Here is a 17,309-nt window from a genome sequence, read left to right as displayed (position 1 = left end):
GTGAGGGTTAAATCTTCACCTCCCAAGTAGGAAGTTAAAATAATATATTGAACCTGAACAAGCAAGGCATAGTATAAGCAAAGCATCAAGAAGTATGAAGTGGCAGAGAGATAGCCGAACTGTTGAAAATAATTGTTTCAGTGGAATGGGAGTCAGAGGTAGAGAAGTGTGTCAGGAGACCAGTGTTTCATTATAAACCAGGAGTTAATATTTGACTTCTAAAACTACGTACATGTATTATTGTGTTAAAAAATGGAAACTTACGTCCACACAAAAGACATGTACACAAATGTCCATAGCAACATTATTCATAATATCCAAAACATGAAAGCAATTCAAATGTCTATCAGTTAATGAATGAATAAATAAAATGTGGTATCTCCTTATGGGCTTCCCTGGTGGCTCAGAAAGTAAAGAATCCACCTGCAATGCAGAAGACCCAGGTTCAATCCCTGGGTCAGGAAGATCCCCCTGGAGAAGGAATGGCTACCCTCTACAGTATCCTTGCCTGGAGAATTCCATGGACAGAGGAGCCTGGTGGGCTACACACAGCCCATAGGGTTTCGAAGAGTCAGACAAGACTGAATGACTGACACAACATATCCATACAGTGGGTATTATTCTCCCGTAGGAAGGAATGAAGTACCCATATAAACATGGATGGAACTTAAAAACATTCTGCTAAGTAAAAGAAGCAAGTCGCTAAAGACCACATGTTGTATGATTCCATTCATATGATATGTCCATAACAGAGAAATCTGTTGGTGCAAATAATACAGTAGTAGGTGGCAATTTGGGAGGTGGGGTTAAATGCAGAGTAACTACTGATGGTACAAGGTGTCTTTTGGGGGTGATGAAAATGTTCTGGAAGCACATAGTGTGATGTTGCCCAACTCCGTCAGTATACTAAAAAGTCCTGAATTTCACTTTTAAAAGATGAGTTTTATGGTATGTGAATCATATCTCAAAAGAGCCATTATTAATAAGAATTGGGTTGCATGAGGATAGAGTTGAAAGATAATATTTTTACTAAATAATTTATTGCATCTTTTTTATTTTGAGCCCTGTGAAGATCTTATTAATCAAGAAAGTAATTTTTAAATTTAAATGAATAGTATTTAAAACATGATGAAAGACAGTATCCTAATCACTCATCTATTCAACACTTACTTTTGCCAAGTCACAACATTTTACTGTGGACATAGTTGGATTCTTCTGCCTACCTTCCCACTGTCTTTCTAACTTGCCAGAGGTAGCTGTGTTCTTGAACTGGTATCTATCATTCCTTAGACATATTTTTATTATGAACACCCACATATAGAGAGACATCCAAAAACCACACTATAATAGTTCTTTAAAATGTATAGAAATATGTTGGCATTATACTGCAGCTTTGTTTTCCACCCACTTTATATTTTTAATATTTTCTCTTGCTTTGGCAATCTAGTTCTACTTTACCCATTTTCCATGCTAGACATTATACTGAACTGCAATTTATTCACTCTCCTGTTACTTTCATATTTTTGCTGTCAAGCAAAAGTGCAATAAGCATTCGTTCACTTCTTCATGTCACTCCATAACTAAGCCAGTAAAGACCTGCCTGTAATTAAGCATATGTTTGCATGCACACTAAGTCGCTTCATCGCTTCAGTCATGTCCAACTCTCTAACCCTGTGGACTGTAGCTCTCCAGGCTTCTCTGTCCATGGGATTCTCCAGGCAAGAATACTGGAGTGGGTCGCCATTCCGGCTCCAGGGGATCTTCCCAACCCAAGGATCAAACCCGCATCTCTTGCATCTCCTGCATTGACAGGTGGGTTCTTTACTTCTAGTGCCACTGAGCTTATGTTTGGAAGGAGACAATAAGCTTAATTTAAAAAGTTATATTTTAGAAGGTATTAAATCTGTAGAAGCTATAGGGAAGAGTGGGGGTGATTGAAAATGACAAGAGTAGGACTACAATTTTAAATAGTTGGGGAAGAAGTCCAAGTCATCTGTTTTTAAAAATATTTGTTAATTTAAATATTTATTTGGCTATGCCAGGTCTTAGTAGCCTCAGGTGGGATCTTCATTGCCGCCTGCGGGATCTTTAGTTGCAACATGTGGGTTCTAGTTTCCAGACCAGGGATCAAACTCAGGCCCCCTGCATTGGGATCATGGAGTCTCAGACACTGAACTTACAGGGAAGCTCCCACATTATCCATTCCTGTGTTAAGGCTGCCTAGTAAACAACCTCCAAATCTCAATTGTTTACAGCAAGGAACCAAGGTTCCTGGGTCAGCTGGGATGACTCTGCTTCAGAACACGGGTCAGCTGGAATTGGCCTGGGCTCTGCATTGGGTTCAGGTTCACTTTAAGTGTCTCTTCCTTCCTTTTGAACAAATATGTGGTTTTTCTCAAGACTTCCCTGGTGGCTTGGTCGTAAAGAACCTGCCCACAATGCAGGAGACATGGGGTTCGAATCCTGGATCAGGAAGATCCCCTGGAGAAGGGCATGGCAACCCACTCCAGTATTCTTGCCTGGGGAATCCCATGGACAGAGGAGCCTGGTGGGCTACAGTCCGCGGGGATGCAAAAAGTCAGACATGGCTGAAATGACTGAGCACGCATGCACGCTCATGGTTTTCTCATGGTCAGTGGACTCAGAAGTACAGGAGACCAAGTCGAACCGTGGAAGCACATTCAAGACCTCTGTTTGTGTTTTTTTCTGCTAACAATCAAAAGCTCAAACAAGTTGCATGCAACAAGCCTAGGTAGGAGGAGAGCATGCTGTTCCAGCCTGGCTGGGAGGTCCTGAGTCATCTCAGAGCAAAGATGTCAGTGTATAATTCTACAGTGGAGACATACTGTAGATTTGGAAACTGTAATTTTAAAAGATTGAAGGAAAATTTAACATAATACCTAATTCATAGGATTTTTGTGAGGAATAAATAAAATAATGTATGTGAACTATCTAGTCCAGAAAGTGAAAGCATTAGTCGTTGAGTCGTCTCCGACTCTTTGCATCCCCATCCATGGACTGTAGCCCACCAGGCTTCCCTGTCCATGGAATTCCCCAGGCAAGAATAGTGGAGTGGGTAGCCATTTCCTTCTCCAGGGAATCTTCCTGACCCAGGGAATGAACCCAGGTCTCCCACTTTGCAGGCAGATTTCTTTTTTTCTTTTTTTTTTTTAACCATTTGAGCCACCAGGGAATCCAAGTCCAGAGCCGGGTCTAAGCAGTGAAAGGCTAGTTAACACTTACATTGCATCAGTTGACCTCATCCTCACAGCAACGTACCAAACAGACACTATTCTCATCCCCACCTTCTAGATGAAAAACAGTAAATAATTTGCCCAAGGTCACACAACTAACACAGCAGTGCCTGCTCAGTTGCTACATCATGTCCAACTCTTTGTGACCCCAAGAGCTGTAACCCGCCAGGTTCCTGTATCCATGGGATTTTTCAAGACAAGAATACTGGAGTGGGTTGCCACTTCCTTCTCCAGGACAGCAGTAGAGCTGAGGTCTGACAACCAGAGAAGTGGCCCAGCATCTTTACTCCTAGTCTTTATTCTGCATGCCTCCCAGACCCTGAGTCTGGGTTAGTGCTCTGTATTCCCACAGGCACCCAGCTTTTCTTCTGTCGTGGTTCTGAGTACCACTTTGAGGTCACTGGTCCGCATCCTTGCAGTGGACATTCTGTAGAGATGGGGATCTTGTTCATCTTAATTGCTCTTATGACCTGTGCATCAAATATCAGGTGCAGGGGAGGGGCAGTAGGGTGAGGTACAGGTGTTTTGTCCTTTGATTAATTCCCACAGTGTCTGAAGGGCAAGTGGGGAGATCAAAAGCGGTTAAAGATGCTGGAAAAACATGAGATAATTGATGGAGCAATGTATCTAAACAGAAGATACAAGATTAAGATTAAAATGCAACAGTTCAGTTCAGTACAGTTCAGTCGCTCAGTCATGTCTGACTCTTTGCGACCCCATGAATCGCAGCACGCCAGGCCTCCCTGTCCATCACAAACTCACAGAGTTTACTCAAACTCATGCCCATCGAGCTGGTGATGCCATCCAGCCATCTCATCCTCTGTCGTCCCCTTCTCCTCCTGCCCCCAATCCCTCCCAGCATCAGGGTCTTTTCCAATGAGTCAACTCTTCACATGAGGTGGCCAAAGTATTGGAGTTTCAGCTTCATCATCAGTCCTTCCAATGAACACCCAGGACTTATCTCCTTCAGGATGGACTGGTTGGATCTCCTTGCAGTCCAAGGGACTCTCAGGAGTCTTCTCCAACACCACAGTTCAAAAGCATCAATTTTTCAGCATTCAGCTTTCTTCACAGTCCAACCCTCACATCCATACATGACCACTGGAAAAACCATAGCCATGACCAGATGGACTTTGTTGACAAAGTAATGTCTCTGCTTTTAAATATGCTGTCTAGGTTGGTCATAACTTTCCTTCCAAGGAGTAAGCGTCTTTTAATTTCATGACTGCAGTCACCATCTGCAGTGATTTTGGAGCCCCCAAAAATAAAGTCTGACACTGTTTCCACTGTCTGCCCATCTCTTTCCCATGAGGTGATGGGACCAGATGCCATGATCTTAGTTTTCTGAATGTTGAGCTTTAAGCCAACTTTTTCACTCTCCTCTTTCACTTTCATCAAGAAGCTTTTTAGTTCCTCTTCACTTTCTGCCATAAGGGTGGTGTCATCTGCATATCTGAGTTTATTGATATTTCTCCCAGCAATCCTGATTCCAGCTTGTGCTTCTTCCAGACCAGCGTTTCTCATGATGTACTCTGCATATAAGTTAAATAAGCAGGGTGACAATATACAGCCTTGACGTACTCCTTTTCCTATTTGGAACCAGTCTGTTGTTCCATGTCCAGTTCTAACTGTTGCTTCCTGACCTACATACAGGTTTCTCAAGAGGCAGGTCAGGTGGTCTGGTATTCCCATCTCCTTCAGAATTTTCCACAGTTTTTTGTGATCCACACAGTCGAAGGCTTTGGCGTAGTCAATAAAGCAGAAATAGATGTTTTTCTGGAACTCTCTTGCTTTTTCGATGATCCAGCGGATATTGGCAATTTGATCTCTGGTTCCTCTGCCTTTTCTAAAACCAGCTTGAACATCTGGAAGTTCTTGGTTCATGTATTGCTGAAGCCTGGCTTGGAGAATTTTGAGCATTACTTTAGTAGTGTGTGAGATGAGTGCAATTGTGCGATAGTTTGAGCATTCTTTGGGATTGCCTTTCTTTGGGATTGGAATGAAAACTGAGCTTTTCCAGTCCTGTGGCCACTGCTGAGTGTTCCAAATTTGCTGGCATATTGAGTGCAGCCCTTTCACAGCATCATCTTTCAGGATTTGAAATAGCTCAACTGGAATTCCATCACATCCACTAGCTTTGTTCATAGTGATGCTTTCTAAGGCCCACTTGACTTCACATTCCAGGATGTCTGGCTCTAGGTCAGTGATCACACCATTGTGATTATCTGGGTGGTGAAGATCTTTTTTGTACAGTTCTTCTCTGTATTCTTGCCACCTCTTCTTAATATCTTCTGCTTCTGTTAGGTCCATACCATTTCTGTCCTTTATCGAGCCCATTTTTGCATGAAATATTCCCTTGGTATCTCTAATTTTCTTGAAGAGATCTCTAGTCTTCCCCATTCTGTTGTTTTCCTCTATTTCTTTGCATTGATCGCTGAGGAAGGCTTTCTTATCTCTTCTGGCTATTCTTTGGAACTCTGCAAAATGCAAAACTACCTTGAAAAGAGAGATGACACCTCCCCCTTTAAGAATGAAAGAGAAGGAGAAGGTGGGTCTTGTGAGAGTCGAGGAGTCTGGAGAAAGAAGTTCACCGCCGATGACTTGGGTATCATCTCAGTCAACACGGGGCAGGAATCTTGGGTCAGGAAAGGATGCAAGAGGGTAGAATGAGAGATGAGAATCTCTTTGATCTAACTTTGGGGTTCTGTGATCTCTTTGATACTATGGTAAACAGTATGGTGAAGCCAGAAAAAAGCCCATGTACACAAAATCACACATAAAATGCTTGGAGTCTGTGAGCCCCAGGTTGAGGATGCTTGCTGTCCAGAAGGAATAATATTGAACAGAAGTATATCTAAGAAGTAATCCGAAGCAAGCAGCTTGAATTTATAGCATTTCAACTCTGTGTTTCTGGAACTTTCTACAGCAGCATTCAGTGGCCGGAGCAGAGCCCCTGATGTTTTAGGGACTGAGGCTGTGAGCATCCGGGGGTGGGATACAGGGAGGGAGGGCAGCAGGAGTAGATGGAAGGCAAAGCGCAGGCCAGGGGAGTGGCGGAGGTGGCAGGACAGGCGTGTGGATGGTGGGGTAGGAGGTGGGAGGGGTCCTCTTCCAGCACAAGCCATCAGTGGGGCATGATCTATAGAAAGTGAAAGTCACTCAGTTGTGTCCAACTCTTTTCGACCCCATGGACTATATAGTCCATGGAGTTCTCCATGCCAAAATACTGAAATAGGTAGCCTTTCCCTTCTCCAGGAGATCTTCCCAACCCAGGGATCGAACCTAGGTCTCCTGCATTATGGATGGATTCTTTACCAGCTAAGCCACAAGGGAAGCCCAAGAATACTGGAGTGGGTAGCCTATTCCTTCTCCAGGGGATCTTCCCAACCCAGGAATTGAACTAGGGTCTCCTGCATTGCAGGCGGATTCTTTACCAACTGAACTATCAGGGAAGCCCCTAAGCATAATAAAACCCGGATGGGTCTACTGCTCATTAGCATGCTGCACAAGCAATTCTAAACACTGACAGAGGTAAAATATGTCTCCGAAAAAGCTTTGGTCTAATACCTAAACAATTGCCTGCCTCCACTGGGTAGCCTGGTGCTGCTGGGAGGCAGATGGCGAGATTACGACTGAAGGAGTGGCCCAGGATGTGGGTGAGGTGGTGGTGGTTGGCTGAGGTGGGCCCAGGGCTGAGCCAGTGCTCGCCTGGAGGGTTCCTGCAGGTGGGTGGTTGCAAGCAGCACAATTCAGTGGCTTTCATCTCCTAGAATATAGATGTCGCCTGGAATCCAATGTGGTTTTTTTTTTTGACCTGAATCAGCTGCTAGGCATAACCATACGTTTCACCCTCTTCCAGCATCATCTCTGCTGACATTTGCCTCTGCCTCAGCGTTCCGTTGCCTTTTCACCTCTTTCACTCATGGCATTTACTGACTTACATGTTTTTCTCCTTCAGACTATGTGCTCCTTGAGAGCTGCGGTTGTGTCTTACTCATTTCTGAATCACCGGTGCTGCCACCCAGGCACTCACACACCCACGAAGCCATGCCCCAGTGTATGTGGCTCTCCCTTTAGCTCCCTCGGAGGTCTGATGGCCAGGCTCCAGTAGACACAGGAGAGCAGAGAGCTGCTTGCCTCCCTGGGAAATTAGATGAGTCTCTGTTCTTCCTTATGAAATGTTACTGTCACCCCTCCATTCCATCCTGAAACCTCAAGGGGCGCAGACTAGGGAGATCCACAGCGATCTCACATACTTTCACCCTTTAGGACCATCCAGACATTATCTGTGCTGCCGCGTGGGTGGCTGATGATTGACCCACCAGAGTGGAAACCACCAGCATTTGACTGCTTCGTAGGGTGATCGGTCCTGTCACAGTGAGGCATGGATGTGTCTCTGGTGTCCTCAAAGAATTTAGGTGCCTCTTGAATTCCCCAACCCCCGCACTGTATTACTTGGAAGTAAGGATGCAATGGAGAAAATGAGGTCCAGTTCACCCCCTCAGTCTTCCCTGGGGAGTCACAAGAGGGTTGACAGTTCTCTGTGAGGTGAACCAGTCTAGAACGGGCTGAATCTCCACCATCTCTTCCTGTTTTTCTGCCCACCCTCTCCCCAGAGATGGCCGCTGTAGGGTTCTGACCAAGACATTGTCACACCGCTGGCGAATGACGTAGATGGAGATACCAGAAGGGCTTGATCTGACATTTGAGGTCAGAAGCAAGAACTTTCTAGAGGAGAAATCAAAGAAGCAAAAGAAGTATAAGGGCAGCCTCCCCCCCTACCCTGCCCACCAACCAGAGTACCCACTGGTGGGAGTCCCAGACCCCTTGCAAATATAGAAACTTATTGAAAGATCAAAACATCTTCAACTCACTATCAGCCGGAGCAGAGCCTCAGATTCTCATTCCTCCAAGGCAGGCTGGTTGCTGGAGCTATGCAGACTCCAGGCAGCATGGAGACAGGTTATGAGTAATGTTCCGTCATACATGACTCAAGATGCTAACACAACCTTCACAACCAGTGTTTAGGCTTCTTGAGCATTGAGCACTTCCCTTTGAAGATAAGAATTAGCCCTCAGGACAGGCGGTCAGGGTTTTGGCATAGAGTTGAGTTTTTTTATTCTTTTGCTAATCTTATAAAATGTGTATTTGGAAAATAAACCTGGTCTGTAGAATGAATTTGTGGGCTCAATCATGTCGGAATTTTTGTGACCCCATGGACTGTAGCCTCACCAGGCTCCTCTGTCCATGGGATTTTCCAGGTAAGAATACTGGATCAGGTTGCCATTTCTTCCTCCAGGGCTTCTTCCCTGACTCAGGGATCAAATCTGCATCTCTTGCATCATCCTGCATTGACAGGTGGATTCTCTACTGCTGAGCTACTTGGGAAACCTAGGAAGGAATTTAGCCAACCCACTGAATCTAGTCACTGCTGCAGGTGTTCTTGGTAGGAAACGTCTAAATAATTGAAATCTTTAACTGGGTTAAAGAGATCCCTAGTACATAGGTGTTCTATAAATAAAAGAATAAGTAAATAATATATCTTTCTTTTCGAGCCCTTCCCCTTAAAGAGATCTTTTTGTTTTGTTTGCACCAATGAGATCATTGTTCAGGACTCTTAAGAGGGGTTCAGTTTCGCCTGGGGCGGGGCTTTCCTAAGGAAATCCCTTTCAGCTGGTTTTGGGGACACCGCCACTTCTTCCTTTGGCTCCTTCATTAAAAATGAATAATTTGTTTACCTCTGCTGTCAGAAGCTAAGCACCAGAGCATTGCATTCTCAATTAGGGTCAGAGCGAAAAGTCAAGGTAGTTATCTGAAATCAGACAGGTTTCAGTAGCCCAGCGTCTACAAGCCAGCTAGAGGAGAAAGAAAGGGAAGGAGAGAGAAAAATGCTTATAAAGAGGAAGTGGTAAGAGGCTTCTGAATTTCAGTGTGACCTGTCAGGTGATTTTTGCGGGGGAGGGGACATGAGGAAAAAAAAAAAAAAACATGTTAAGTAAAATGTCCTTATAAAGACAAAATCTATTTCTTTCCTGGCTGATGATTTGTCATTCTAGTCACTTCCTGCCTTGTGACCACACACCCGGGGTTAACAAAGTTGTTCTCCAGATCAGAAAGAAGGGGTTTTCTGGTCACACGCCAGCGCCACTGAGAACAGTTTGGCTACCAGGTAAATTTTCTCTTTTTGTGCCTTTTCTGAGTGCTTACGATGTTCTGCTTGTTGGGCGGTTCTGGCTCCGTGGATCGTGGACTCTGCTTTCAGGGGACTAGAGATCCGAGCACCTGTCACCCTTGTCCCCGTGAGCTCTGCCCCCGCCCCGGTTGAAGTGCTCAGCAAAGCTGCGGCCGCCCCGTGTGGCCGCCCAGAGGGGGACCCCTCTGCTTCTGCGCTCGGGGGTGACTTCTCCAGCTATCCGCAGTTATCACTCCTCCCCGAAAGCCATGTTTGTTTTTTTTTTTTTTTTTCTTCTCCTTTTTAAAAACTTTTTGTTTTGTGTGTTGTCGTTCAGTCGCGCAGTCCTGGCGCAGGCTCCGACCCCATGGACTGCAGCACGCCCGGCCTCCCTCCCCTTCACCATCTCCCGGAGCTCTGCTCAAACTCATGTCCCGGTGCTTGCTCATACTGTTTTGAGGTGTAGCCAGTCAACACTTGTGGTTTCCGGTGAACGGGGAAGGGACTCAGGCTTACATATACATGGATCCATTCTCCCCCAAACCTCCCCCCATTCAGGCTGCCGCGTAACACGGAGCAGAATTCCCGATGCTATACTGTATAGCACATGATTTTTTTTTTTTTTTCCGTTTTAAACCCAAACCATGTTCTGATTTACTTCTGTTGCTTTATTTCAGGGAGGCTGTTTACTGTGATTTTATCTACTTTCAAATGTTCTCAGGAAAGTGGATATTGATCATTTAGATGGTACTGCTCATTGGCCTGATGGGGATAGTTTAATTTTAGCTCCTGTGGTTCTGTTTTTCTAAAAACGAAAAAACTTCTTTACGGTACTTTAGTGGATATATTAACATCTTGAGTCCTATGTTACCGAGTGTGACACTGGTGATTTGAGTGATTTTTGGCGCCAGCGGTTTTTAATGGGTGTGCTTACTAGCCTCATGGAACTAGAGGCTGTCTCTTCTCCATTTATTCTCTAAAAATAAGCAATTTGTGTTGCTTAATTGTTCTGCTTTATAGAACTGTCTGAACTACTTGATGTCCTTATAACCATACAAATGACCGTTAAGTTATGGAGGAAGGGCTTCTGTCTCAATAGAAATTCTTATAAAGTTGCTGTGGGATATTTATTCCAGAAACTTTGTTGAAACTTAGTCTTTGAAACTTGTAACATCAGCCTTGATTAATTATCATTATTCAACAATATTAAGAACCATTGACAAATGATAAACATAAAAGCCATTCAGATTGCAAATGGATTCATTTATCAGCATACTTACCAAAACCTAGTTTTTCTTAATTAAGTACGTGCTAAGTTGCCTCAGTCGTGTCCGACTCTTCGAGACTCCGTGGACTGTAGCCCACCAGGCTCCTCTGTCCATAGGAGTCTCCAGGTAAGAATACTGGAGTGGGTTGCCATGCCTTCCTCCAGGGAATCTTCCCGACCCAGGGATCGCACCCATGTCTGTTACGTCTCCTGCATTGGCAAGCGGGGTCTTTACCACTAGAGCCACTTGGGAAGCCCAATTAAGCACAGCAACTTGTTTTCTAAAATTACCTCCTCAGAACAACTTAAAAAACTGTCATTAAAACAAAGGTGGTTTATCCACACACATCTTGATTTTGAATTTGCATAAATTTATCATAATTGGTTTCTAGTAAATAAAATGGTTTAAAGAACATCTTTGCACAGACAAATTTGAATGGAATTAATGACTTAATGTAAATTTCTGAAGTTGTGAAATGTGATCATCAATATTGTTTGACACATCTCACTTGAATAGTTTTAAACTAGCAGAAATGTGGAGTTGAGGGAGAAGGATTGAACCCCCAAAAGAACGGATTAAAGATATACTGTGTTATGTTTTAAGTAAAAATATTGATGAGAAAAAAATGAATTAGGATGCAAAATTATGTCAGTATTTTCTTTACATTGGGAGGAAATGAAAATGGAATCAAGTTTAGATTGTTAAAGCATCAATCTGATATATTATAAAATACCATTTCTCTTCATTCTCATTCACCCCCAGTAATATCACGGAAGAATGTTCTAGATGTTGCCCTTTGAACAACACTGCTGAGGTGGGACATTTTATTAGCTATCCCAAAGATGCTTTCTCTTGTCACATTTTAAATTTTGTCTCCTTCATAGATTATGCCTTGAAACAATCTGTAATTTGGGAAACAATTTCAGTATTTTAACACCATTTCTGATTCCCAGGTGGCTCAGTGGGAAAGAACCTGCCTGCCAATGCAGGAGACGCAGGTTCAATCTTTGGGTGGGGAAGAACCCCTGGAGGAGGAAATGGTAACCCACTCCAGTGTTCTGTAGAGAATCCCATGGACAGAGGAGTCTGGTGGGCTGTAGTCCACAGGGTCACAAAAGAGTCGGACATGATTCAGTGACTAAATAACAAGCTAATTCTTTTGCTGAACCCTTTGGGGAATGGGAGACCAACAAGTAACGTTCTCATCCAAATATATTTATTTAAATTAGAGAGGACAAAGAAAGTAGTAATGACACTTACTATTGATAAGTACTTACTGTGTAAGCCACTCTTTATGCGTGACCTCATTTAATTCCCCCCCTTCTCCCCCACCCCCACTCCCAACTACCTTTAGAGCTGAGGAGTGGGCTTAGTTGTTGAAGGAAGTGGCCCAAGGTCACTGGGCAGTTGGAGGTGGGGAGGGGCTATGAGAAGCCAGGATTTCAGGCTCCATCCTGCCTCCCTGGAAGCATCTGTGTATTCCATGTCCTCTCTTCCACACCAGCATCTTTTCCCCAGATGTAGATTGCGATGGGTTTTTAGTTCTGAAGCTGACTGAAGACATCTTGGCATTCATGATTTGGAGAGAGAGAGAAAGAAGAAAAGAAAAAAAATTGCCGTAAATCCAGAAGCATTTTCATAAGTAAGAGATAGCATTGTGGCTTTCATATAATAATAGAATGAAGAAGTGTTCTCTTTTAATGAATGCATAATTTTACTCAAGAGTTGTGTGCCTCCACCGACCTGCCTCAACCACTTCCCCAGCCTCATTTCTTTGTCGCTTCCTTCTGCTCTAGCTGCCGCCCACCATCTTCTTACTCCCCCGACACTCACCCACTTTCTAAGTGCCCAAGACCACAAGCCACCAAAAAGTTCCATGCTCTTTTCACTTCTTTTCACTCCAGCTGTTTTTCCAAGTGCTTTCTTCTTTATGTAAAAACTTCTGTTTGTTTTTTAAGGCTTATTTCAAGAAACATGTCCTTTTGCAGGTCTTTCCTCCTGGTTCCTGCCCCCGCCTTCCTTGCCTCCATTGTTTCTTCTGTGTGTGTGTGCGTAATGCTTTGAGTAGGGCAGTAATCATGTTGTTTTCAAGTCCTTAATTTGCTGACAGTCTGAGCTCCTGCTATGTGCTTCCTGGCGCATAGTAGGTGCTCATGATCTTTATTCAGTTTTTCTCAGTTCCTTAGAAATGCATGGAAGTCTTTTTTTACATTTCACTTGTTAATTTAATATTTTCTGAGTTCCCCAAGTGACTGCTATGCAAGAAGATATAACAACAGTATAGTATTTTACATTCTAACATGCTTCCTTTTTGTCAAAGCACTATTCTTCATTTTAGAGCACTAAATGAACATTGACTTCAAGGAATTGATGAAACTGTCTGATGACTGTAGCCAACAGGCAAAATCAATCTCATTATTTTAGTTTAAATACATTAACTGAGCTAAAACTTAGCTACCCATACCAAAATTAAGTACCTGATCATAAGCATATTTGATGAAGAACACAGGAGCAGGCATCATTGACGTTTCCTTATTCACTTTGCATTCTTCTCAGAAAATTCTCTTGTCAACTTCTCCTTGTTACCAAAAGTGCAAAGGCCTCTCTGTGTATATAGGATAGATGGCAAATGAATATTTTAAAAAAAATCAAGTTTGGTAAGATAAAACTAAGAAATTTTCTCATAAGATTATATGTATGAAGAGTCAAAAGTCTGTGAAGATTATAAAGCCTAATGACTTTATGACTAATAGATTTTATAGCAAAATGACATTATTTATTTAGTGTACTTTTCAATAAATAATAATATTCAAGAAAAATCATATGTTTTATCCTTCCTTGGTTTTAAATTCGGCTACTTCCAAAAAAAACCTTTTTATTTTATATTGGGGTCAGCCAGTTAACAATGCTGTGACAGTTTCGGATGGACAGCAAAGGGACTCAGCCACACACATACATGTATCCATTCTCCCCCAAACTCCCCTCCCACCCAGGCTGCCAAAGTGACATGTAGATTCATCTAATTGCCTCCTTAGGATTTGTTTGTTTGTTTGTTTGGTAGCTTTCCAACTCACAGATACCATCCAATGATTCTATTCCATCTGCCTATTGAATCCTGAAAAAATAAAGATTAGAATGAGTCCACCAAAATATAAAACTAAGCAGTGTCTGCAGGTTCCAAGAGTTTCAAGTTTCCCTATTTTGTCAGATGGCAATGCACTTCTTGAATCAAAAGATTTCGTGTTTCTCCTTGTTCTCATTTTGAAGTTCTAAGAAGTTACCACTTGATCAGATATTCATCTTCTAGGGCATCTCCCTCCAGTTGCTGTGAACCCTGAGTTCCCGGGATGGCCATTCCCCCTTGCTTCCCTCAGTTCCCTCCTGATTCAACTTCCTTTTGCTATTGACTGTTCCCCTTGTTTTGTTTGTCAATTTCAGTCATTACATCAGTCTTCCCAGTAATTTCATAATCACTCTGTCTTATAAGATACTGCCAACAGCAGATAGGAAACAAAGAATTTCAGTTCATTACCCTCATAGTAACTGCTAAGTCTTCCGTAGCACTATTTTGAATTGTTTTTCTAAGTGTTTTGACCATATTAATGCATTTAGTCATCCCAGCAATCCTGTGAGGTAGGTACTGGTGTTAGCTTCATGTATGAAAGCAGGTTAATGCTTCAAATATTTGGTATTACTTTACTTTTCTACAATTGAATCAATTTTGTATTAACTGCTAAATTCCAGGGAAAACCTCCTAGAATAAACAGGTAGCAGACAATGATGGTTATTTGTGCCTAGACCCTTGAGTTGCACTCAAGTAATAATAATGTATCCCAGATAAATGTGTCTGTATTATTAATTGTTTTTTTTAAAGACTGTTCTTTGTCAACATCATCAGTATTTACTCAGTCCCTCTTTGCTCTTGACTGTTTTTTCACCAACTATAGACCAGAGCCTAGGTCACAAAATATCTCTACCCCTAAAGCTTTGAAAAGTTCTCAGTCATAGAAGGTTAGAATATTTTAGCCAAGTGGCATTCCCATTTTCTAACTATTGTGATTGATAGACATGAATAAATTAAACAAGTTTGTATTTATACCCAAACATACAATCTTTCACAGTTTTAGGACACCTATATTTGGCCATAACTATATAATTATAGATATACCAAGCACACATATCTATAATTATGTAGTAATGGCCAAATATAGGTGTCCTAAAACTGCAAAAGAATGAAAGATTGTTTTAATTGTGAGCTGAAGAATCGAGGTAAAAAGTGACCCACTTACTGAGTTAAAATGAGTTTTGCTCAACTTCAGAGCCACGCCTGCCTCAGCCCCACTTTAAGTTGTAAGGAGGCTTGTTTCTCCAGTACGGTCGGTTGTTTTTTCTGGCGGAAGGAAAAGCTAAGATGTTAAATTGAGGAACCTGCAAAGAAAGCCACAGTTTTGTGGCTGCAACATTGGTTCTTGTTTTAGTCTAGCACCAGTTCCACGGACACATGGACACACTCTCATGCTCTCTCTCTTTGTCTGTCTGTCTGTATTATCTCCCTCTCCCTTTCCCCCACCCCCAACACCTGTCTTTCTCTCTCTCTCTCTCTCTCTCTCTCTCACACACACACACACAGACACACACACACACACACACACACCCTCTTGAATGGCTGAGCTAAAATGGAAAAGAGATTAAGGATTACGTTCTCCGCAGGCAGAAAAGCCAAGACACCAAATTTGACAGACAAATTAATGCTGCATGTGAAATGCAACCTCCCAAATAATTTATGTTCCTTTTTTTTTTCTGGTTGTACTTTCGAGAGGGAAGTAAATGAATGAACTAATTACTTTACAATTCAATAATAGCCTGCAGTTGGATCCCTCAGTCTGGTAGTTGTCACCAGTATTTATCCAAACTGAAGATCCAAATGAATGAAGAGAAGAGGTGCACAAATGCATTTGTATAATATCTGCATCCTCTTCACTTTCGCCGTTCCTCAGGTAAAATTTCGGACTAGAATTGTGTCTTTGTTAACTTCAGGTGTCACATTTTAAAATGTGGATCCTTTGCATGTCCTCGATGTCATCTGCTCACATTACCTTCACCAGGAGGGCCAGATCAGAAAGAAGAGTGAAATATACACTCCTTATGGAGAAAGCTGCATCATGGAAGCAAAGAGAAAGTGAGAAGAAAATGAGGAACATGTATGCAGTTTTGCATATTGGGCCCCCTTTTCTTCATTTCGAAGACATGAATGAACTTTCCCCTCATTTCTCATGCTTTATAACATTTAAGAAAATTTCCCTTTGACAAGATGGACTATCATGGGCAACTTTGAGGACTTTTTTCAGATTTTTCCCTTCCTTCATTGTCTTTTGAGATTCTTCATCAAAATATCCCTGAGTCCCTGTTTCTTTCCTGTGACCATGGAGCTGGGACACTTAACCTGGCTGGTGGTTGCATATAATGCATGTAATAGAAATGGATTAAATATCATATATAATGTCAGGGTTTTTTTAAAGCTTGTGAGTCTCAGTATGTACAGTTTCTGTGCATGAGACAAATAAGCATGGTATGAAAAGCAAGCAAATTTGCAGGCAAATTTGGATTCCCTTTTCTAGTTTTTCACTAAATGTGGAACCCCAGCAGGTCTCTTAAGCTTGGTTTCCTCATCTACAAAATAGAGGCAAGTACTGCCTATTCCCTGGCTCTGCTCTTGGGTCCATTTCCTCTTCCGTTTCCCCAGTTTGTCAGTCTGTGTTCACATCTCACTCTGCCATACTCACCGTCGATGCCAACTTGCGTGTGTGCGTGCTCTGTCATGGCTGACCCTTTGCGACCCCAAGGACTGTGGTCCGTCAGGCTCCTTGGTCTATGGGATTTTCCAGGCAAGAATACTGGAGCAGTTGCCATTTCCTCCTCCAGGGGATCTTCCCCACCCGGGGATCACACCTACATCTCTTGCATTGGCAGGTGGATTCCTTACCGCTGAGGCCCCTGGGAAGCCCCACTGACTTGTTGAGCCCTTATTATTTGTGGGGCATCATGCTAAACACTTGACAAGTATTTGCTTTTGTATTTCTACACAAAAACTGCCTAAGATCGATGTTTTCATCATCTTATGATAGATGACCAACTGAGGTTTGGGGAGAGTTACGTCCAAGGTCACAGAGCTGGTCAGAGCCCAGATTGACACCTTGCCTCTTTCCCATTTTAATATTCACAGTTTCTTAAATGTGTAAACCTCGTCTGTTTTCTTGGCTTTGTATTTTCTAACATGAATCACTGGCTGCTTTCTAATAAGTCTAAGTTTTCCTTTCTGTGATTGAATATTCAATGATTATTCCTAATTTTCTATCAGACAGAGATCCCAACTCTGCTTTTGATGGGTCTCCTCGTATACCAAACATAATTGACAAACAAATTAAATGCTTGGGGATTCGATGGTACAGAGTCCTTAAAATAAGAGTTGGGAAGGGATTCAATGAGGCTATTTAGTTATTTAAAATTTTGACAAAAGAAATGTTACAGCATATCCCATGAGTAAACTGGAATGGTAATATTTGCCCCTTGAACTGTGGCTTCCAACAAAGTGAAGATAAGTATAGTCCATCAAAC

The 17,309-nt window shown here is 42.5% G+C and overlaps 1 protein-coding gene across 4 annotated transcripts in view; it reads left to right on the top strand.

Moving 5' to 3' along the window:
* Positions 1-17,309, top strand: part of LCP1 (lymphocyte cytosolic protein 1) — a 97,188-nt gene that overhangs the window by 28,370 nt on the left and 51,509 nt on the right. The window contains exon 1 of one of the 4 annotated variants that reach the window (XM_043891919.1): positions 9,311-9,423. The exons of 1 other annotated variant lie outside the window; for it this stretch is intronic. The gene's annotated coding sequence lies outside the window, so the exon portion shown is untranslated. Of the gene's footprint in view, positions 1-9,310; positions 9,424-12,235; positions 12,337-15,672; positions 15,692-17,309 lie in introns of those variants that run through there. 2 more of the 4 variants (XM_043891923.1, XM_043891925.1) reach the window with 2 other exon arrangements.

This window comes from Cervus elaphus, chromosome 30 (genome assembly GCF_910594005.1).
Source record: "Cervus elaphus chromosome 30, mCerEla1.1, whole genome shotgun sequence".
NCBI lineage: Eukaryota > Metazoa > Chordata > Mammalia > Artiodactyla > Cervidae > Cervus > Cervus elaphus.
Note: the sequence above shows the minus strand (reverse complement) of the source record. Positions and strands in the feature narration are given on the sequence as shown.